The sequence below is a fragment of the Apium graveolens genome, chromosome 4 (assembly GCF_009905375.1).
Source record: "Apium graveolens cultivar Ventura chromosome 4, ASM990537v1, whole genome shotgun sequence".
NCBI lineage: Eukaryota > Viridiplantae > Streptophyta > Magnoliopsida > Apiales > Apiaceae > Apium > Apium graveolens.
Genome location: NC_133650.1, coordinates 155039986 through 155064121, shown reverse-complemented (window position 1 = coordinate 155064121; position 24136 = coordinate 155039986). Strand labels below are relative to the sequence as shown.

Sequence of the window (24136 nt, the reverse complement as noted above, 5' to 3'; positions counted from 1 at the left end):
AAATACGAGTTTTATTGATTTACCGAAACGAATAATGTATCGAAAATATTGCGTCGGGACCCGCGCAGGACAAACCGTACGCCGGATTGAAAAAGTCGAAACACGGAAAATGCTCGGAATATTGCAATTAGGTTAGGAAGGAGTTCTCGGAAGAGTTTCGGGTTCTAAAAACGTAAAAACGGATAACGGTGGTTGGTTCCCGTTTTTATAAAATAGATTTTAAATACCCGGAAAAAGATTTTATAAAATCCATATGATTCTTATAAATTCATAAATCAACATAAAAATAATTAGGAAGATATGACAATTATCTGTATTTTATTTTGGACATATAAAAATTAAAATACTCAATTAATAATATTTTTAAACATCCAACACATTTAACACTTAACCAATAATTCACAGAATAGATACTGAACACATATAATAATTATTTAATAGTAAAAATAATTACACGATATATCCCGGATATTACATTAATGATTTGCGTTAATCGCTCGCGTACCCTCGGCTCCACTAATTTTAGTAAATTATCCGTTACGAATTTTAAGGCGACTCTTTCGTGAGAACTTTACAAACTTCCTTATTCACTTAACATAATTCTCTCGTGTTTCAATTAGTCTTTAAGGGCCTTAAACAAGGTTTCAAAGTAAAGCGAGGGGTAATGGTTCGCTCGCAAAACGCCGTTATTTAAAACGGTCGTTTCTCCTAAACCGTACATCGGATCTAAGCGAACCACATACCAAAACGAAGCTTATGACATGATCTAGCTAAACATGGAAAAGTTACAGTTTAAGCAGTGAGTGTTCTGATCCTTATTCTAAGCACAAACATTCTATATGGAAACAGGCATTACGACGGCTATATTTACGAGTTTTCCAAATTTTTCACTATGCCAAAACCTCACCAATCCATCAATATTTCATCTATAAAACACTATCTCAGTCCACATTCTCAAGATTTTTAACTCATTCAACCACAATCAATATCCATTAATTATAACCAAAGATTCGTTAACCATAATTTATACAAATCAACCAAAACAACTAACAAACATGGATCAAGCTTCTTATTTACTAATACAAATCATACAAGCTTAAAACTTTATTAACCCTACTGATGTATAAGGGTTCAAGAGATTCATACCTTCCTTGGAGCTTCTTAACACAAGAAAAGAGCTTGTATCGCCTCCAGGAACCTTGATCTAACCTTAAACAACCTTACTCTTTTCAAAGAATTCAAGAACACAAACATGGTTACTATTCATCTAGCCATAAATCATGAAAAACGAGTATGGTAATCAAGGAGGTGAGGAGAGTGGTTACCCTATATCCATTGAGATTCTCTAGGGGCTTCGATTTGACTGGTACCACGCGCGAATCGGCCAAGGAAAACTCAAGATACAAGCATTTCTTTCTTCTCCATTTTTTGTCCCCTTTCCTCTCGGGGTTTCTCTTCAAAAATGAAGAAATGGTCTTTTGCTTTCCTTTTTGATTGGTTGACCTTGAGATTTGTGCAAAAATTTACTTGGTTGTGAATTAACCAAGTGGTTACTTGATTAAATATCTCATCTTCACTTTAATAAAGTGCTTGCATCATCTTGATGACCTCATCCCCAAGCCACATGTCATATTCTTATGGTGTGATAATGTCACCTAGTTTCTACTCCACTTGATTAATCTCCCTTGCTTCTTTTACAAGCTTGTTTCTTGACCGTTTATTTGTTTTACGGTTCGCTTAACTCTCGTTCCTGTTAATCGTTTAGGGGATCATATCCGGGATCTTATTACTTGGGCTTCCCTAAACCTTCCTTAATATTTTATACTCTCTTAATGATCTTCTCTTATAATCCTTGAATTTAAATCATTTTAATCATGTTACCTTATACTTAATTCTTTCGGTAACTGGTGGATTTTTGGGAAAAATCAAAGTGTTCGGATTCGAATTCTGAGGACCTTTACATACACTCATTTACTTTATAGAATACTAGTACGATCTCAGAATTTCCATAACAGTACTCCTATATAGTGTGGTCTGATAATTTTCCTTAATCAGCATCATCAGCAAAAGTTAATATTCATCAGGGTTTCAAAAATTTCCAAAATTTGGGGTTATTACAGTACTGCTTTGCTGGATACTGCTGATAAGGCTGTTGAACCGCATTCTGAGTGTTGCTCCAGCTAAAGTTAGGATGATTGCGATTATTGGGATGATAGGTGGTTGGTACAGGTTGCTGCGACCTCTGAAAGTTGCTCACGAACTGAGCTGATTCACTAGAAATAGCACACTGCCTCATGGGCATCAGCACAAAGCTCACAAACACTAGTGATCTGATTAACTCCATAATTATCCAAAGAATCCACCTTCATCGTTAAAGCCTTAAGCTGAGCAGCTATAGCAGTAGCTGTATCTAACTCTAGAATTCCTGCTATCTTGCCCTGAGATAGTCTCTGCGTAGGATTCTGGTCTTCATTAGCAGCCATCAGTTCAATCAATTCATAAGCTTCATCATAGCTTTTAACCCAAAATGCTTCTCCTGATGCTGCATCAAGCATGGGTCTAGAAGTAGCGCCGAATCCATTATAGATATAGTTAATAATCATCCAGTCAGGCATCCCATGGTGAGGACACTTTCTAAGCATCTCTTTGTAGCTATCCCAAGCCTCACATAAAGATTTTCCAGTTTGATGAGCCAATTGAGTAAGTGCGTTTCTGATTGCAGCAGTCTTCGCCATAGGAAAGAATTTAGTTAAGAAATTTTGAGCAAGATCCTCCCATTTGGTGATAGACCCTGATGGTAGAGAATGTAACCATCACTTCGCTTTATCCCGCAGAGAGAATGGAAAAAGCCTCAACTTAATAGCATCTTTAGAGACTTCATTGAACTTGAAAGTGTCGCAGATCTCGATGAAATCTCTGATGTGCATGTTGGGGTCTTCTGTCGCAGAACCCCCAAACTGAACTGAGTTCTGTATCATCTGAATCGTGCTTGACTTGATCTCAAATGTGTTAGCCGAGATGGCTAGTCGGACAATGTTAAAGTGAATATCATTAATCTTTGGTTGTGAGTAATCCATCAAAGCCTTCAGATTCGCTTCTGGTTCTCCCATTGCAATAAGTGTTTTTTCTTCAAATTTCTTCTCGACAAGAACTTCCTCGAAAACTTCCTTAGCTACTACAACTTCTTCCTCAGCTCGATCCAGTGTTCTCTTACGAGACCGAGAATGCATATGCATACACGCTCGCTAGAGTACCTGAAACACGACAAGGATATTAGTAAGTAACAATCTCTGAGTCACTAAACTTTAACGGCCAATGATGAGAAACACATAAACTAAAAATTAACACGGAAGTCCCAAAAACTTGTTAGGGCTAGAACACGCGCTAATATTCACTCAAGTATACGTGATCACAAGTAATATAGAAATAATTCTAGTTCGTTCCCACAGGGACTGGTTTAGATTAATTTTAATCAATGTATTTATGCAACAATGGTATGGTTATTATCCAATACTAATACAAATAACAAATTAAGGTTGTTTTAACTACTCTTAACTAAGAGATTATACTAAAGAACATAAATTAAGAAAACAAAGAGAGTTGAATACTACATGACACAATATGGGATTCTAACTTCATTAAATACTTCATTTAATAGCCTTTTCGTTCTTAAACTTAGCATGCAATGGCGATGACACTAATCAGATAACACAAAACTGATAATCGCCAACTTTCGTTGTACGAATACCATACTACCAGACATCCACAAAAGAGATAGAAGCTGAATAGACACCTATTATATTAAGACCCTATATGTCTATAGAATTTGACAACATAACAGTTTTATGCACAAGCTATCTATCAAGGTTACATAGGTCAACTAAGATGGTTAAAATTACCTACGAATCATGCATATCAAATACATGAACCTATGCTAGCATGGCAAGTTTTAAAGCCCTAAATTCACTTTCGCTTCATTAGAGATTAACACGCTATGTTATAAGTTCGCGACGCTCATAAGACGAATAAGCACAACAAATATTAGGATATCATACAATCACCACACACTAAGGCATCGAAACAAATTAACAAAAGAAATCCATAAATAAATCTGTTAGAACCCCACGATAATGATTAGCCCATAATCGGACTCATCATCAACGTGGGTTTCGATGAAAGCATGGTATAATAAACGTAGTCTTTATACTGAATAAATAATAAACCAAGTACGAAACAAGAGTATAGGTTTACAAGTAAGAAAACTAGCATCCAAAGTTATAACTTAAAATAAAGAATCACAAGAACATACTAGATCCTCTTCGCCTTGGTTGAATTGTGCTCTACGTTTTTCTTACGCCTTCTCCTTAAGCTCTGGTACGTCTTGTTATGAAAAACGAACATAAGTTATGTTTATATAGTAGCCCATGTAGATTAGAAGTCTTTCGGATCAAAATCAGAGTAGAAACAGGATTCTTGGAATTCGACCCGGCGCGGACGCGCGCTTCACCAGCGCTGACGCGCTACTACAACGCGGGCGCGCTAACTCTCTGGAGAAAATCCTGAATTCTTCTTTTCTTGCTGGTCTGAGTTGGTCTTTTCACGAGCAATCTTATTGACACCACCCTAACACTATATTAGCATCAAAACAATGCTAGATCGCCTGAATTCCTGATATAAGCCAGAAATGCAAAAATAAAACAAAACATGTTAAAAACACCAATAACTTGAGTACAAAACACCAATTCAAAGCTTTAAGGAGCGTTATAAGATGACATAAATGCCACTCAATATCATCACCCTTACTGGGTGGTGTGTCAATAGTGTTTGGAGGTGGATACACAGAGTCCTCTGAATGCAGTCCCCAATGCCTGGGTGAGATCGTGTGCAAACTGACTATGGATGTCATGCATCGCATCCATCCTCCTCGCTAAATGCCTATACTGCGTCGCACTCAAACCAGCACTGCCCTGTGCTTCCTCTTGGCTGCTGCTGCGATCCCGAAGGACCGGCCTCCTCACCCAACTCAGCTCTCTAAGCTACTCTACTCGCCTGCATCGTTCCACCAGCATATGCCTGGGGAGCTAGCCTTCCACCTGGCAGATGGTCATTAGAATATCCAAGCCCCTTAGGATCGGGCTTACCACCATACCACTCCTGCATAGTCTGCAATGTCGAACTATCAGTTGGAGCACTCGAAAGTTGTAGCTGCTCGTGTGCGGGTTGATGAACTCCAACCGCCACACACAGCTTCGTCACAATAGACACATAGTGTGACAGCCTTAACTCAGGGGTCAGGAGTTGATGTCACCAACAACAATAATAATAAACATAATATAATCCATTTCACTAATTATACATAACCATGACCCCTTTACCAAGACCTTTTCCAAGTTTAAGTATGATTTAGGTTACAACTATTAGAAAACCGACTTACAACAAACCATCCTGACGCAACTAACTTAATACAGCAACTCAACAGACCATCTTTGGTCCAATACAACTACCTTAGAGGAGCCTGGCACGGAAGGAAACTGGAACTCTGCCCTAACTACGATGAAGGAATCTTCTAAGCATCTGCAATATATATACACAAAATGTTCTGCAAGGGTGAGTAATCAATTGCTCAGCAGTACCACTATACGAATAACAAGTAAAACAGTTTATGATGAAACAGTGATATGAACAGAAATTATAGCTCATTCACAAAAGCAGAGTAAACAATCATGAACTGGATATTCAAAACTAGTATGCTCTGTAAAACGATAAAATCAACAGTCGTGTGTTGTGCATATATACCGTTCAATTTTAGCATGCTATTTTAATTTCCAAATCTTCCGTTCCATTACAAGAACCAAAAAACCATTCGTCCCGTTTCGAGGACCCAAAACTATTTGTTCCGTTACTGGAACCATAAACGCAATCATATATGTATTGGATGTTATCTAGGGACGGTTGATCAGGCCTCCACACAAATTATATAGGATAGTTGGCCGGTCTATAACACAAAATATCTAGGAAAGCTGATCGGGATTTCACACAAAATAACCGGATAAGCAGAGACTAGCTAGTTCTCTGATTAACTATGCTGGACTAATCGGTTATGAATTGCGCGCAATTGAATTAGCCACTTACGCAATGTTATCCAATATCTGATTCGTTTTATCCAGTTTTAAAATCACTTTTACCTATCTCTTGTTAAAATCAATTCTGTCACAACACACTATTCAAAACTTCCTTTCATTTTAATCACATTTTAGAGATAGGTACTTTTAGAAGTTACTTTTCCCCAAAACACATTTAAACAACATTTTCAAATACAGGGGATACGTAAATTAAAACATTTCTGTTCCTTTACGAGAATAAAACATTAGCTATTCACATATACTGAACCATAAAAGAATGGTCAGGGGTACTTGCCTTGCAGAGCTTTACAACTATCATTGACTAATTTTGGATCGACTCAGACGTTCGGCTTATGACCTAATTAGAAGACTATCCTGGATCCGACTTCAACGCTCAGGTCCTTCGCTTGGAACTTCATTGCGCTTGTCTACTGATCACTAGGTTATCTTTTAGTCCAACGTCAACTCTCGGGCCTTCCGACTATAACCTATAAAGTCAAAATACCCTAATTTAGACATTTGACTATGCTTCACATATCCTAGCTAATAAATCTACCCATTTGATAGTACATTCCGATTCGTATTTGTACATATTATCATAATACACGAAACAACTAGGGTTTACACAAAATCGGAACTCAGTTTGATCATCATATTCGGAAAATACAAACACTGTCATTTCAGAAAATAGGGTTGTCGAATATTTATAAAATATTTTGTTTATAATTATATATGTACATACGTTCGACTAGTAATCCCGATAATCACAAAATGTGTCCCCGTATTTTTTGAATTTAATTTTCCCAAAAATCGGGCAACACCTCATCTGTTTACCGGCCCACCCGTCAAAACATAAATCGACGTCCCAATTTACAACAACGCCAACCAACAATTACAATTACAATCCAACCGATCACACAATCCAAATCACAAAAATTCCCAACCAGCAATTCAAACCAATAAATTATTAGTATTACTTGTATTTTATATATATTTATTCGTATTTTATTTTTTATATAATTTATTCGTAGGACTCAGAAATATTCATCATTGTCCACTGTCAGCTCATCGAAATTCATCGCTGACGGCAGCGAAATTTGTCGGTGCCCGAATAATTCAGGTGTCCGGACAATTCCACTGATAATAAACTACGAGTTATTCAATAATCAAATAATCCGAAATAATCGCATGAAATTTATTTGAATACTTTTATAAATGAATACGAATAGCTCCAAGCAATTATCAATGGATTTCTATCACAAACAATCTACAGAACAAAAAAAATCCATTCAACACGCGAACAACCCAAACAAGAATTAAACCAGGTAGCCGGACAGGGAGCAACGACCGGAAAAATAAACTGGCCACCGCAGCACGATCCGATCACCAACCACAGAAATACAACACCAACATATACAACACGTATATATTAGATAAACAGGGACACACCAGACGATTCACCGGAAAACGAATCGTAAAGAGAGATTCAGGCGGCGGCGACAATAACTTACCGGAATAAAATGGGAAGAACCAGAAATTAAAAGAGAAATAAGAAGGCAGCCGGAACAAGAAAGGGGTAGAAGGAAGCGGGACTCCAGGAAAGAACCCGATCGAGAGAGGGGGAGTAGAACAAGGAGGGAGAGATAAGATATAAGGAGAGAGAGAGAGACTGATGTTTTTTTAATCTGTTGTCCAAATTGTTGCAGGACACGTGTACTATAATTTGTGCAAATTAGACACGTATCACGGAATAGATAAGTGTCCTGAATTCCAGTTTCTATCCCACACTTCGCAATTTTAACGACTAACCGCGCGGGTAAATAACACCCGAAAATTTCCGAACTAAATTTAAAATTCCCCGAACATTAAAAACTAATAAATTAAAATTTTCATAATTTTTTTAAGTATTTTTGAAACGCAACTCGTACTCCTTAGACAAAAATACATCAAGGTCCACTCAGAAGCTGAATTCTCTCAATCAGACTCGTATTCTAGAGAGGAGAACTAGAAGTCTGTATCGGATATTACCAATAATACACATACGAAGAAGACGTACTCTAGGTTAGGACAGTTCCAGCCAATCCTCAATAGAAGTCAGGGTTACGTCTCCGAAACCCTTGAATGAACTCATAGACTCGCTCCTCTGATTGAGTTGCTGAATCTCAACTTTATATATACCTTTATACACTCTTTTAACTCTACTCATAACCTAAATCAGGGATTCAAACCTGTAGCTCGGATACCAACTGTGACGGCCTCAACCCCGGGGTCAGGAGTTGACGTCACCAACAACAATAATAATAAACATAATATAATCCATTTCACTAATTATACATAACCACGACCACTTTACCATGACCTTTTCCAGGTTTAAGTATGATTTAGGTTACAACTATTACAAAAATGACTTACAACAAACCATCTTTACGCAACTAACTTTATACAGCAACTCAACAGACCATCTTTGGTCCAACACAACTATCTCAGAGGAGCCTGGCACGGAAGGGAACTGGAACTTTGCCCTGACTACGACGAAGGAATCTTCTAAGCATCTGCAATACATATACACAAAATGTTCTACAAGGGTGAGAAATCAATTTCTCAGCAGTACCACTATATGAATAACAAGTAAAACAGTTTATGATGAAACAGTGATATGAACAGAAATTATAGCTCATTCACAAAAGAAGAGTAAACAATCATGAACTGGATATTCAAAACTAGCATGCTCTGTAAAACGATAAAATCAACAGCCGTGTGTTGTGCATAAATATCATAGTTCAATTTTAACATGCTATTTTCATTTCCAAATCTTCTGTTCCATTACAGGAACCACAAAACCATTCATCCCGTTTTGGGGACCCAAAACTATTTGTTCTATTACTGGAATCACAAACACAATCAGATTTGTATTGGATGTTATCTAGGGATGGCTGATCAGGCCTCCACACAAATTATCTAGGATATTTGGTCGGGCTATCACACAAAATATCTAGGAAAGATGATCGGGCTTCCACACAAAATTACTGGATCTGCAGAGACTAGCTAGGTCTCTGATTAACTATGCTGGACTAATCGGTTATGAATTACGCGCATTCGAATTGGCCACTTACGCAAAGTTATCCAATATCAGATTCGTTTTATCCAGTTTCAAAATCAATTTTACCTATTTCTTGTTAAAATCAATTCTGTCACAACACACTATTCAAAACTTCCTTTCATTTTAATAACATTTTAGAGATAGGTACTTTCAGAAGTTACTTTTCCCCAAAACACATTTAAACAACATTTTCAAATACAGGGGATACGTAACTTAAAACGTTTATGTTCCTTTACGAGAATAAAACATTAGCTATTCACATATACTGAACCATAAAAGAATGGTCAGGGGTACTTGCCTTGCAGAGCTTTACAACTATCATTGACTGATTTTGGATCGACTCGGACGTTCGGCTTATGACCTAATTAGAAGACTATCTTGGATCTGACTTCAACGCTCAGGTCCTTCGCTTGGAACCTCGCTGCGCTTATCGACTGATCACTAGGTTATCTTTTAGTCCAACGTTAACTCTCGGGCCTTCCGACTATAACCTATAAAGTTAAAATACCCTAATTTAGACATTTGACTATGCTTCACATATCCTCGCTAATAAATCTACCCATTTGATAGTACATTCTGATTCGTATTTGTACATATTATCATAATACACGAAACAACTAGGGTTTACACAAAATCGGAACTCAGTCTGATGATCATATTCGGAAAATACAAACACTGTCATTTCATAAAATAGGGCTGTCGAATATTTATAAAATATTTTGTTTATAATTATATATGTACATATGTTCGACTAGTAATCTCGATAATCACAGGAAGTGTCCCTATATTTTTCTAATTTAATTTTCCCAAAAATCGTGCAACACTTCCTCTGTTTACCGGCCCACCCGTCAAAACATAAATCGACGTCCCAATTTACAACAACGCCAACCAACAATTACAATCATAATCCAACTGATCACACAATCTAAATCTCACAAATTCCCAACCACCGATTCAAACCAATTAATTATTAGTATTACTCGTATTATATATATATTTATTCCTATTTTAGTTTTTATATAATTTATTCGTAGGACTCAGAAATATTCATCATAGTCCACCGTCAACTCATCGAAATTCATCGCTGACGGCAACGAAATTTGTCGGTGCCCGAATAATTCAGGTGTCCAGACAATTCTACCGCAAGAAATAATCTTAAATAACCGCAAGAAATTCATTTGAATTCTTTTATAAATGAATACGAATAGATCCAAGCAATTATGAATGGATTTCCATCACAAACAATCTACAGAACAAAAAAAATCCATTCAACACGCGAACAGCCCAAACAGGAATTAAACCAGGTAGCCGGACAAGGAGCAACGGCCGGAAAAATAAACCGGCCACCACAGCACGATCCGATCACCAACCACAGAAATACAACACCAACATATACAACACGTATATATCAGATAAACAGGGACACACCCGATGATTCGCCAAAAAATGAATCGTAAAGAGAGATTCAGGCGGCGGCGGCAATAACTTACCGGAATAAAACGAGAAAACTGGAAATTAAAAGAGAAATAAGAAGGCAGCCGGAACAAGAAAAGGGAAGAAGGAAGCGGGACTCCGAGAAAGAACCCGATCGAGAGAGGGGGAGTAGAACAAGGAGGGAGAGATAAGATATGAGGAGAGAGAGACTGATGTTTTTTTTAATCTGCTGTCCAAATTGTTGCAGGACACGAGTACTACAATTTGTGCAAATTAGACACATATCACAGAATAGATAAGTGTCCTGAATTCCGGTTGCTAGCCCGCACTTCGCAATTTTAATGACTAACCGCGTGGGTAAATAACACCCAAAAATTTCTGAAATAAATTTAAAATTCCCCGAACATTTAAAGACTAATAAAATAAAATTTTCATAATTTTTTAAAGTATTTTTGAAACACAACTCGTACTCCTTAGTCAAAAATACATCAAGGTCCACTCAGAAGCTGAATTCTCTCAATCAGACTCGTATTCTAGAGAGGAGAACTAGAAATCTCTATCGGATATTACCAATAATACATATACGAAGAAGACGTACTCTAGGTTAGGGCAGTTCCAGCCAATCCTCAATAGAAATCAGGGTTACGTCTCCAAAACCCTTTACTGAATTCATAGACTCGCTCCTCTGATTGAGTTGTTGACTCTCAACTTTATATATACCTTTCTAAACTCTTTTGACTCTACTCCTAACCTAAATCACAGACTCAAACCTGTAGCTCCGATACCAACTGTGACGGCCTCAACCCCGGGGTCAGGAGTTGACGTCACCAACAACAATAATAATAAACATAATATAATCCATTTCACTAATTATACATAACCATGACCCCTTTACCATGACCTTTTCCAGGTTTAAGTATGATTTAGGTTACAACTATTACAAAACCGACCTACAATAAACCATCTTGACGCAACTAACTTTATATAACAACTCAACAGACCATCTTTGGTCCAACACACCTACCTCAGAGGAGCCTGGCACGGAAGGGAACTGGAACTCTACCCTGACTAGAATGAAGGAATCTTCTAAGCATCTGCAATACATATACACAAAATGTTCTGCAAGGGTGAGCAATCAATTGCTCAGCAGTACCACTATATGAATAACAAGTAAAACAATTTATGATGAAACAATGATATGAACAGAAATTATAGATCATTCATAAAAGCAAAGTAAACAATCATGAACTGGATATTCAAAACTAGCATGCTCTATAAAATGATAAAATCAACAACCGTGTGTTGTGCATAATTACCATAGTTCAGATTTAGCATGCTATTTTCATTTCCAAATCTTCCGTTCCATTACAGGAACCACAAAACCATTCGTCCCATTTCGGGGACCCAAAACTATTTGTTCCGTTACTGGAACCACAAACACAATCATATATGTATTGGATGTTATCTAGGGACGGCTGATTAGGCCTCCACATAAATTATCTAGGATAGTTGGCCGGGCTATCACACAAAATATCTAGGAAAGCTAATCGGGATTTCACACAAAATAACCGGATCCCCAAAGACTAGCAAGGTCTCTGAATAACTATGCTGGACTAATCGGTTATTAATTGCGCGCAATTGAATTAGCCACTTACGCAACGTTATCCAATATCTGATTCGTTTTATCCAGTTTCAAAATAACTTTTACCTATCTCTTGTTAAAATCAATTCTGTCACAACACACTATTCAAAACTTCCTTTCATTTTAATCACATTTTAGAGTTAGGTACTTTTAGAAGTTACTTTTCCCCAAAACACATTTAAACAACATTTTCAAATACAGGGGATAAGTGAAAGGAATATGTCCTAAGTCCAATCATGTATTAGGATTTAGGAATAACTTTTATGTAATCTGTTTTGATTTCATTCATATTAATAAAGACTTGTTTTGTTTTATTACGGGCTTTATCTATTTAAGTGTTTAAATAAGATATACCATAGTTTAGAGTAAAGCTTTTTATGGATTATGATGAGATCATAATAGTGAGACCTAAAAAGATGATAACTCTAAACTTAAATAGTTCCTGGTCATAGGATAACTAACTGGTAATTAATAATCCGCAAAGATCGGTACATACTATGCTTGCTTCATTATGAAGGATGTCTGTTCTCATAGACATTTGTGTGGTGACACTATAGCTAGTATGTAGGTGCTTATTATGGAATAAATTCACTGAACATGACTCGCCCAGCTGAACAACTGATGGAGTTCACTCACGTGTCAGCAGTTGTTCGCTTAGTGATAGTTGTACAAGTATCCTTAGACTTGAGGTCATCATAGTCATCTTGTGTACACTGAACTATGCTTTGGTTTAGTTCTTAGTCTCCAGGGACAATTATTAGGGCTCTTCTGGGTATAGGAATTTGTACACGAAGATAGTGTATGATCAATAAAGGATCTACCCCTTCCAGTGAAGGAAGCGAATGTTCAAGGCTGATCCACTTATGCTAGTTCAGGAATCTCTGGCCAGAGTAAATGAAATTAGAAAGGAGTTTCTAATTTGCATAGAACTACGCATAATAGATGGTAAGCAAGTGATTGAATTAGATAGGCTTGACACGAGATCCATGCCTTGTATTTAATCGGGACATTGTAGGGTAGAAGGAGTTTATTGTACGGTAACTATTCACTGACAGGTTCTTGGTATTCTAAGCAGTGAATTCATATTATCCGGATAGTCGCGATATGTTGAGAAGCATCACTCACGATGTAGAATAAATGTGATTAATTAATTAATCATATTTAATAAATTAGAAAATTTATATAAATAATGATAAAATAGTTTTATTATTATTTATTTCTACTACCGGCTTAATATTGAACCTACAGGGTCACACCATAAAAAGAGAATGATTTTATGGTGGAGGAATTAATTAATAATGGCTAATAATTATTTATTTGTGAAATAAATAATTAATTGGCAAATTTAATAATTGATTAAATGAGATTTAATTGATTATAAATTAATTAAGAAAAGTTCTTAATATTATTAATTAAGGATTTAATTTTTGGAAATTAAACCAAGAGAGAGAATTAATTCTAAAGTGTTTAGAAAAAGGATTAATAATTAAAAGGTGTTTTAATTATTAATGAGAATAATAAATGGGATAATAATAATATTATTTATGGGAAAATTTCAGCTGAAAATTTTGCCTATAAATACACTATTATAGACCCTATTTTATTTGAACCCCAGAAACCAAAAAGTTTCAGAAAACCAAATTCTCTCCACCTCCTCCTCCTCCTAAAAGTCGTTTTCTTGGTGGATACCGGTGGAGTGCTTCACACTTGAGGAGCAACTGCTAGGGATCTCTGATCGTTGTCTCCGAATTAATTTTAAAAGGTTAGATTCGATCCCTCGAATTTTTATTCATGATTTATATGCTTTTATTTGGATTTTGTATGTGTAAAAGTGTTTTGCCATGCCCCCGCTGCGTTTAAAAATCTAATATTGGTATCAGAGCATAGTTTGTAGGCATATAGATCTGTGGTAAAAATTTCAGAATTTTATGTGCTTGTATGAATTAATTATAATTTTTACAAGTTATATTATGGATTAATTTTGTCTGATGAGAAATCGTTTCTCAGAATTATTTTGTAGATCGTCTGGGTATTTTTTTCATAATTTTAGGATGTATAGATTTTTTATTATGAATTTTTGAAGTTGTTATAATTAAATTCATAATTAAATAAATCTTATATATATATATATTAGTTGTAAGTATATATATATTTGTGTTTGTTTCTACATCTGCATATGTGCTGTTAATTGCACAAGAGAAGCACAGACAGACATGGCAGAAGTGAGAGAAGAAAACGTACGGCTCTCAGGCGAGGTCAGCGGCACAGAATTCTAGAATAGGCGGCGACTGATAACAGAACAGAGGACCGCGCGTCGACCACGCGCGCGTGGGGCTCACGCGCTGGCGTGCCACGCGCGGCGCGTGGAAGACACGCGCTGGTGACGTCGTGCTGACGTCATGCTGACGTCATCAGATGACGTCATGCTAACGTCAGCATAGGGGTCGGGGGCGCGTGAGGCACGTGGGCGCGTGGGCGCGCGTGGGGGAAGGTATGACACGCGCCTGACAGCGCGTGTGCGCGTGGCGGCGCGGGGGACATCTTCTCGGGGCGCGTGCGGGCGCGTGGAAGCTCAGAATGGGGTGATTTTGGTGCCGTTGGATTCGTATTTTCGAGACGCTTCTAATGGTATATTATATGATGTTTTATGAAATTGTTTCGAACTGTTTATAGCTAACAGAAGTGTTTTTAAGCTGTTTTTAACTGTTTAAATTGCTTTTAAATACTTCATGTGATACATAGAGATGTATATTGCTTAGACCAATGTGCTAGATGATGTAACATGCCTACCTTGATGTTGATTCATGTTAATATATGTGATATATGCTTAGTTTATCATGCGATGATAGATTTAGGTGAACTTGAATGAACATAAGGCGTTTGTTAGACAACCTGGTATAGTGAAATTGTTTCATAACCTTAATAATAATATTAAGAATACAATCATGAGATTCTTGTGTTTGTGAAACACGTAATTGAATATGAATTTTTGATATGAGAGAAAAGATGATTCTGTCAACAACAGATTTCTATCTGTAAGAAAGGGTTATTAAGTGACGCCTCTTGACAATGCTCCACCCGATCTGGGAATCGTCTGATTATTGATTATTGATTTGAAATATTTAATTTAAAAGGAAGAATCTCTTTATAATATGATTATGATTGTAACGTAATATAATCCCTCTAAAATTAAATAATATCAAGTAGTAATTGGCCAATGATACAACGGGCTTGTGTCGGTCATAGCCTTCCAACATGATAAAAAAGTAGTTCTTATTTTTGAATCATTGTCGGTTCATGCTACAGCCGAGGGCTTTGATTTCGAAATAAGAAATACTTGTCTATTACATAGAGATGTGTACATTGAATAAGAATATAAAGGTCGGTACGTGCTACAGCCGTGGGCCTTTGGGGACTGATTCAACTGTACGGAATGTTGGGTTAGACTTGACTTAGAATATTGAGTTTGTCGTGCTACAGCCGAGACTCAATTATTCAAGAGGCTAAAGTTTGATTAGGGAATAACATGAGATGTAATTGACAAGAGTTGTCTGCCTATTGAACATTACATGGCGGTTCGTGCTACAGCCGGGGTCGTGTAATGGAATGTAGGATCCCTAATCCCACTAGCATTATGAATGCTTAATTTTTCACGTAGGGGGTTGAATAAATTAGGAAAATTAGTGGGAGCCACTTATGAATAAAGACCCGATTCATATAGTGTTTTGAAATGAAATCGAATATTTGCTAAGTGTTTTTATGTGTTTATCATTTACAGATTTACTTTGTACGTTATGTCTTCTGCACTATCACTAAGGAGCATACTGGATGCTCACAAATTGACTGGTCCTAATTAGCTGACTGGCTTCGAAACTTGAGAATTGTTCTCAGGATTGAGAAGCTGGAATACGTGATTGACTCACCTAAGCCTACTGAACCTGCTAGTGATGCACATAATGATGAACACGTTGTGTATCGTAAGTGGATAGATGATGCAAATGTTGCTCAATGCATCATGCTGGCTTCCATGAACATTGAGCTACAAAAGCAACATGAGCATATGGATGCTCACACTATCCTAATGCATCTACAAGAGTTGTATGATGTGGCGGGGAGGACAGCTCGATATGAGATATCGAAGGAGCTGTTCGGTTGTAGGATATCTGAGGGATCATCTGTGAATGACCATGTACTTAAGATGATCAATTTGATTGAACGTCTTGGACAACTTGGTTTTGCCATGGATGGGGAGCTGAGCCAAGACTTGGTCTTGCAATCGCTTTCGAGTTTGTTCTCGCAGTTTGTTGTGAACTTTCACATGAATAAGTTGGATGTCAGCCTGCCTGAACTCCACAACATGTTGAAGACTGCGGAATCGAATTTCCTCCTAAGAAGAGTTCTGTTCTTCTAATTGGTGAAGGTTCCAATCCTAGGAAAAGGAAGAGGAACTCTTCCAAGAAGAAGAAAGTAGGTGAGAAAATGCCGGTTCCACCAAAGGCTGAAGACCCCAAGAGCAAAGTTGTTTCCTTTCACTGTAACAAGGTGGGGCACTGAAAGAGGAACTGCAAGGTTTACCTTGCAGAATTGAAGAAGAAGGGTAGTGAGACTACCGCTTCTGATTCAGGTATGTTCATGATAAAAGTGAATATATCATTTCTACTTGGGTATTAGATACCGCCTGTGGTTCTCATATCTGCAATTTGTTGCAGGGACCAAGGAGAAGTAGGACTCTTGAGGAAGAGGAGGTGATTCTACTGATGGGAAATGGAGCAAGAGTTGCTGCTGTAGATGTAGAATCATTTCATTTACATATGCCTACGGGCAAGACCATTGTTTTAAATAATTGTTATTTTGTTCCCTCGATTGTGAGGAATATTATTCCCAAGTTAGACTTGGCTGGATTTTCATTTATTATTGAGAATAATGAATGTTCTATTCTTAGAGATAATATTCTTTATGGACGTGGTACTTTAAATAATGGTCTGAATATATGTGACATAATTTACTTCAGATTGAACAAACTAATAAAAGAAAAGGGATGATGAAAATCTCACTTTATAGTGGCACTGCAGTCTCCATTTAGTGGACATGGAGAGAGGGCTGCAAATTTGCTAGGAATGGTACACACAGATGTATGTGGACCAATGTCTACGCAAGCCATGGGTGGATTTTCATACTTCATTACTTTCATAGATGTAAGATCTGGATTCGGATATGTGTTTGATGAAACACAAGTCTGAGGCCTTTGAAAAGTTCAAAGAATATAAGTATGAAGTGGAGAAACAACCAAACATAGTATTATAACTCTTCGATTAGATCGAGATGGTGAATACTTGAACGGAGAGTTTCTAGATTATCTCAAAGTAAATGGTATAGTCTCCCAGTGGACTCCTCCAGATTAGTATCTGAAAGGAGAAATCGAACTTTGTTAGACATAGTTCGGTCCATGATGAGCTATGCAAATCTTCCAGTATTCCTATGGGGTTATGCATTGGAAACCTGAGCATATTTACTGAATAAGGTGCTTTCCAAAATCTGTTCCTCAAACTCCGTATGAGATATGGAAAGAAAGGAAACCGAGTCTTAAACACGTTAAGATTTGGGGATGTCCAGCTTATGTCAAGTAAGTTGACCCAGATAAGCTGGAATATCGATCCGTAAAATGTAGTTTTGTGGGATATCCTAAAGAGACTTTAGGGTATTACTTTTGCACCGATCATCGGGTGTTTGTCTCCAGACATGCTACCTTCTTGGAAAAGGAGTTTATCCTTGAAGGAAACAGTGGGAGAAAAATTGAACTTGATGAAGTTCAAGAAGCACAAACTACTCCGGATCAAGTGGAAACACTTGTTCTGACTGAACAACCTTTTGTGGAACAGCCCATTCATAGGTCAGGGAAAGTGTCTCGCCAACCTGAGAGGTAATATGGCCTTGTCATTGAGAATGACAATGAGTTGTCAATCATTTGATGATGACGACCCTTTGACCTATAATGAGGCTATGAGTAGTGTTGACTCAGAGAAATGGCATAGTGCCATGAAATCCAGAATGTAATCTATGTATACGGTATACAAAAGATAGATTATAGCAGATGGCCAGGTGGAGACCTAAAATGCCAGGCTTTTGGGAAAAGGATTCAAACAAAGGCAATGGATTGACTTTGATGAAACTTTTTACATGAAGCCCTGTTAAAATCAGTTCGGATTTTGCTTGCGATTAATGTGGTTTAAAGCAAGCTTCTCGAAAGATGGAACATTCGTTTTGATGAGATAATCAAAGAGTTTGATTTTATCGAAAACGTAGATGAACCATGCGTCTACAAAAGGGTTAGTGGAAGCGCGGTAACATTTCTTATATTGTATTGAATTAGAGTTGACACACACAACAACATAGCAGACCCACTCACAAAGCTACTTTTTGAAAGTCACTTTGATCGTCATAAAGATGAGATGGGTATTAGATACCAGAGTGATTGGCTTTAGTACAAGTGGGAGATTGAAAGGAATATGTCCTAAGTCCAATCATGTATTAGGATTTAGGAATAACTTTTATGTAATTTGTTTTGATTTCATTGATATTAATAAAGACTTGTTTTGTTTTATTACGGGCTTTATCTATTTAAGTGTTTAAATAAGATATACCATAGTTTAGAGTAAAGTTTTTTATGGATTATGATGAGATCATAATAGTGAGACCTAAAAAGATGATAACTCTAAACTTAAATAGTTCCTGGTCATAGGATTACTAACTGGTAATTAATAATCTGCAAAGATCGGTACATACTATGCTTGCTTCATTATAAAGGATGTCTGTTTTCATAGACATTTGTGTGTTGACACTATAGCTAGTATGTAGGTGCTTATTATGGAATAAGTTCACTGAACATGACTCGCCCAGCTGAACAACTGATGGAGTTCACTCACGTGTCAGCAGTTGTTCGCTTAGTGATAGTTGTACAAGTATCCTTAGACTTGAGGTCATCATAGTCATCTTATGTACATTGAACTATGCTTTGGTTTAGTTCTTAGTCTCTAGGGACAATTATTAGGGCTCTTCTGGGTATAGGAATTTGTACACGAAGATAGTGTATGATCAATAAAGGATCTACCCCTTCCAGTGAAGGAAGCGAATGTTCAAGGCTGATCCACTTATGCTAGTTCAGGAATCTCTGGCCAGAGTAAATGAAATTAGAAAGGAGTTTCTAATTTGCATAGAACTACGCATAATAGATGGTAAGCAAGTGATTGAATTAGATAGGCTTGACACGAGATCCATGCCTTGTATTTAATCGGGACATTATAGGGTAGAAGGAGTTTATTGTACGGTAACTATTCACTGACAGGTTCTTGGTATTCTAAGCAATGAATTCATATTATCCGGATAGTCGCGATATGTTGAGAAGCATCACTCACGATGTAGAATAAATGTGATTAATTAATTAATCATATTTAATAAATTAGAAAATTTATATAAATAATGATAAAATAGTTTTATTATTATTTATTTCTACTACCGGCTTAATATTGAACCTACAGGGTCACACCATAAAAAGAGAATGATTTTATGGTGGAGAAATTAATTAATAATGGCTAATAATTATTTATTTGTGAAATAAATAATTAATTGGCAAATTTAATAATTGATTAAATGAGATTTAATTGATTATAAATTAATTAAGAAAAGTTCTTAATATTATTAATTAAGGATTTAATTTTTGGAAATTAAACCAAGAGAGAGAATTAATTCTAAAGTGTTTAGAAAAAAGATTAATAATTAAAAGGTGTTTTAATTATTAATGAGAATAATAAATGGGATAATAATAATATTATTTATGGGAAAATTTCAGCTGAAAATTTTGCCTATAAATACACTATTATAGACCCTATTTTATTTGAACCCCAGAAACCAAAAAGTTTCAGAAAACCAAATTCTCTCCACCTCCTCTTCCTCCTAAAAGTCGTTTTCTTGGTGGATACCGGTGGAGTGCTTCACACTTGAGGAGCAACTGCTAGGAATCTCTGATCGTTGTCTCTGAATTAATTTTAAAAGGTTAGATTCGATCCCTCGAATTTTTATTCATGATTTATATGCTTTTATTTGGATTTTGTATGTGTAAAAGTGTTTTGCCATGCCCCCGCTGCGTTTAAAAATCCAACAATAAGTAACTTAAAACATTTATGTTCCTTTACGAGAATAAAACATTAGCTATTCACATATACTGAACCATAAAAGAATGGTCAGGGGTACTTGCCTTGCAGAGCTTTACAACTATCACTGACTGATTTTGGATCGACTCGGACGTTCAGCTTATGACCTAATTAGAGCCACTATCCTGGATCCGACTTCAACGCTCAGGTCCTTCGCTTGGAACCTCGCTGCACTTGTCGACTGATCCTTGGGTTATCTTTTAGTCCAACGTCAACTCTCGGGCCTTCCGACTATAACCTATAAAGTGAAAATACCCTAATTTAGACATTTGACTATGCTTTACATATCCTCACTAACAAATCTACCCATTCGATAGTACATTCCGACTCGTATTTGTACATATTATCATAATACACGAAACAACTAGGGTTTACATAAAATCGGAACTCAGTCTGATGATCATATTCGGAAAATACAAACACTGTCATTTCAGAAAATAGGGTTGTCGAATATTTATAAAATATTTTGTTTATAATTATATACGTACATACGTTCGACTAGTAATCCTGATAATCACAAGATTTGTCCCCGTATTTTTCGAATTTAATTTTCCCAAAAATTGTGCAGCACCTCCTCTGTTTACCGACCCACTCGTCGAAACATAAATCGACGTCCCCGTATTACTCGTATTTTATATATATTTATTTGTATTTTATTTTTTTTATAATTTATTCGTAGGACTTATAAATATTCATCATATTCCACCGTCACCTCATCGAAATTCATCGTTGACGGTAACGAAATTTGTCGGTGCCCGAATAATTCAGGTGTCTGGACAATTCCACCGATAATAAACTGCGAGTTATTCAATAATCAAATAATCCGAAATAACCGCAAGAAATTCAATCAAATTCTTTTATAAATGAATAGGAATGGTTCCAAGCAATTATCATTGGATTTCCATCACAAACAATCTGCAGAACAAAAAAAATTCATTAAACACGCGAACAGCCCAAACGGGAATTAAACCAGGAGGTCGGACAGGGAGCAACGATCGGAAAAATAAACCGGCCACCGCAGCATGATCAGATCACCAACCACAGAAATACAACACCAACATATACAACACGTATATATCAGATACATAGGGACACACCCGACGATTCGCCGGAAAACGTATCGTAAAAATAGATTCAGGCAGCGGCGGCAATAACTTACCGAAATAAAACGGGAAGAACCGGAAATTAAAAGAGAAATAAGAAGGCAGTCGAACAAGAATGGGGAAGAAGGAAGCGGGACTCCGGGAAAGAACCCGATCGAGAGAGAGGGGGAGTAGAACAAGAAGGGAGAGATAAGATATGAGGAGAGAGAGACTGATGTTTTTGTTTTTTTTAATCTGCTGTCCAAATTGTTGCAGGACACATGTACTACAATTTGGGCAAATTAGACACGTATCACGGAATAGATAAGCCTCATGAATTCCGGTTGCTAACCCGCACTTCACAATTTTAACGACTAACCGCGCGGGTAAATAACACCCTAAAATTTCTGAACTAATTTTGAAATTTCCCGAACATTTAAACACTAATAAAATAAAATTTTCATAATTTTTTAAAGTATTTTTGAAACGCAACTCGTACCCGCAATTCACAATTAATGAACCGAGCTGCACTTAAGAAAAAATCAGAAAATCGCGAAAATAGTCTTAAAATGTTGCAAATATCCTGAAGTTTATAAAACCATGAATTTCGAAATTTTAAAATAATTTCTGAAATGCAATTTATACACGCTTTTATCAATTAAAAGAATCAACGCGCAAGTGAAATTAATCCCCAAAATTCCCAAAATAATTTTAAAATTCTCGAAATATTCCAAACTTAAATAAATAAGAGTTTCGTAATTTTTAAGACATTTCTGAATTTAGTACTGAATTTGCACTTAATTATAATCAGAAAATCATACAGGGCTAAATAATTAATGAAATATTGATTTCTAAATTTTATTAAATCCCAAAAATAATTATTGTAATTATAAAACCATAAAAATAATTTTAGAGAAAATTCAAATATTTATGGAAAATAAAACTGCAATAAAACCACTTCTAAAAGTAAAACAAAAACAATACGACTCAATAATTAATTACGCGAACACCCCTGTACACCACAAATCACCAATAAATAATGCTAAAACAACACATAGCTAACAGAAGCTATACACATAATTTATTTATTAATTCCATAAACACGCATTTAAATAATATGCAAATATACGAGTCGTTATATATAGGGTATAGAACACGTAGTGTTGCCTCGCAGAAACCTCAAAATCCCCTGATGAATAACCATCCCAAGGTCCACATAACTCCCTGAAGAATACCCCACAACAAACATGCATACTCAACAGTAACATCATGCACATAAGAAGATGGCATGATGTTGGCACAAATACAGGAATCTCATGCACGTGCAAACCTGTTCATGCACCCGGAAGGGAAAGTGGCATACTTGTTCGTGCCCTTCTTGAACTTTCTAGTGAGTCTCAGGCAAACACAGCGTAACAACGATCAAATCCAGATTAAAATCATCCCCGTCTTCTCGTTATAGTTCTCCTGATCTGGATTACTCTCGGGCTCCTCAATCACCCTCCAAATCGCCTCAGCACTGTACTTGTAATATCCGGGATATGACATGTAACTATTTTTATCAATAAAAAAATATTATTTGATTATTATGTGAATTTTGGTGAATTATCTATTGATTGGTATTTGTGTTTGGATGTTTTAATGTGATAAAATTTGAGTATTTTAATTTTTATATGTCCAAAATAGAATATAGATAATTGTGATATTTTTCTATTAATTTTTAGGTTGTTATATGATATTATAAATGATTTATGGATTTAATTAATTATTTTTCCGAGTAATTATAAATTATTTTGTATAATCAGGAACCAACCGACTTCAACCGTTTTTATGTTTTTACAACCCGAAACTCTTTCAAAAACTCATTCCTAACCTAATTGCAATATTCCGAGCATTTTCCATGTTTTGACTTTTTCAATTCGGAGTACGGTTTTCCCCGTGCGGGTCCCAGCGTAATATTTTCGATACAAATTCGTTTCGGTATATCGATAAACCCGTATTTTCGAGAAATGGGATCTTTTTATTAAACAATTATATTATCTTCTCGTAGTATGTGTAACCAAAGCGCTGACACCAAGACCGCAGTTACAAAATTTATAGATTTGGATAATTATCCTAAAATCGGTACCGTTTTGGATCTATTTTCTCAAATAAACGTAATATTTTATATCCTGTATGATCTAATGGGATACCAATATTCCGTAGTTATAAATAGCCTTTACTGTATTTTATTTTGTACAGAAAATCATTTGCAGTCAGTTAAATATATAATTTTCAGAGAAAATAAAATATATTCATAGTGTTCTTCCTAATCAAACCTAGATTTGAAGGCGTTAGTAGTATTCGATTCTAGAGTTCAAGTAACTGAATCGAAGGTCTTGAAGAGTACTTTCAGAATTTGGGATCCGTACACCTGTAGAATCAAAGGTTATTTTTCTATAATTTTTATTAATTTCGAATTATTTTTGGATTAAAATATGAATTTTTGTTCTTGATGTTGTTTGTGTGATTTGATGCTTGAATCTTGTAGATCTTTTCTTCCTGATCAT

The 24136-nt window shown here is 36.2% G+C and overlaps 1 non-coding gene across 1 annotated transcript; it reads left to right on the top strand.

Annotated features, from left to right (window-relative positions):
* The first annotated feature begins 2613 nt into the window (after positions 1-2613).
* On the top strand, positions 2614-2720 carry LOC141722045 (small nucleolar RNA R71). Its single transcript, XR_012575079.1, has one exon. It is a non-coding gene; the product is annotated as a small nucleolar RNA R71 (small nucleolar RNA).
* Positions 2721-24136: the final 21416 nt, after the last annotated feature.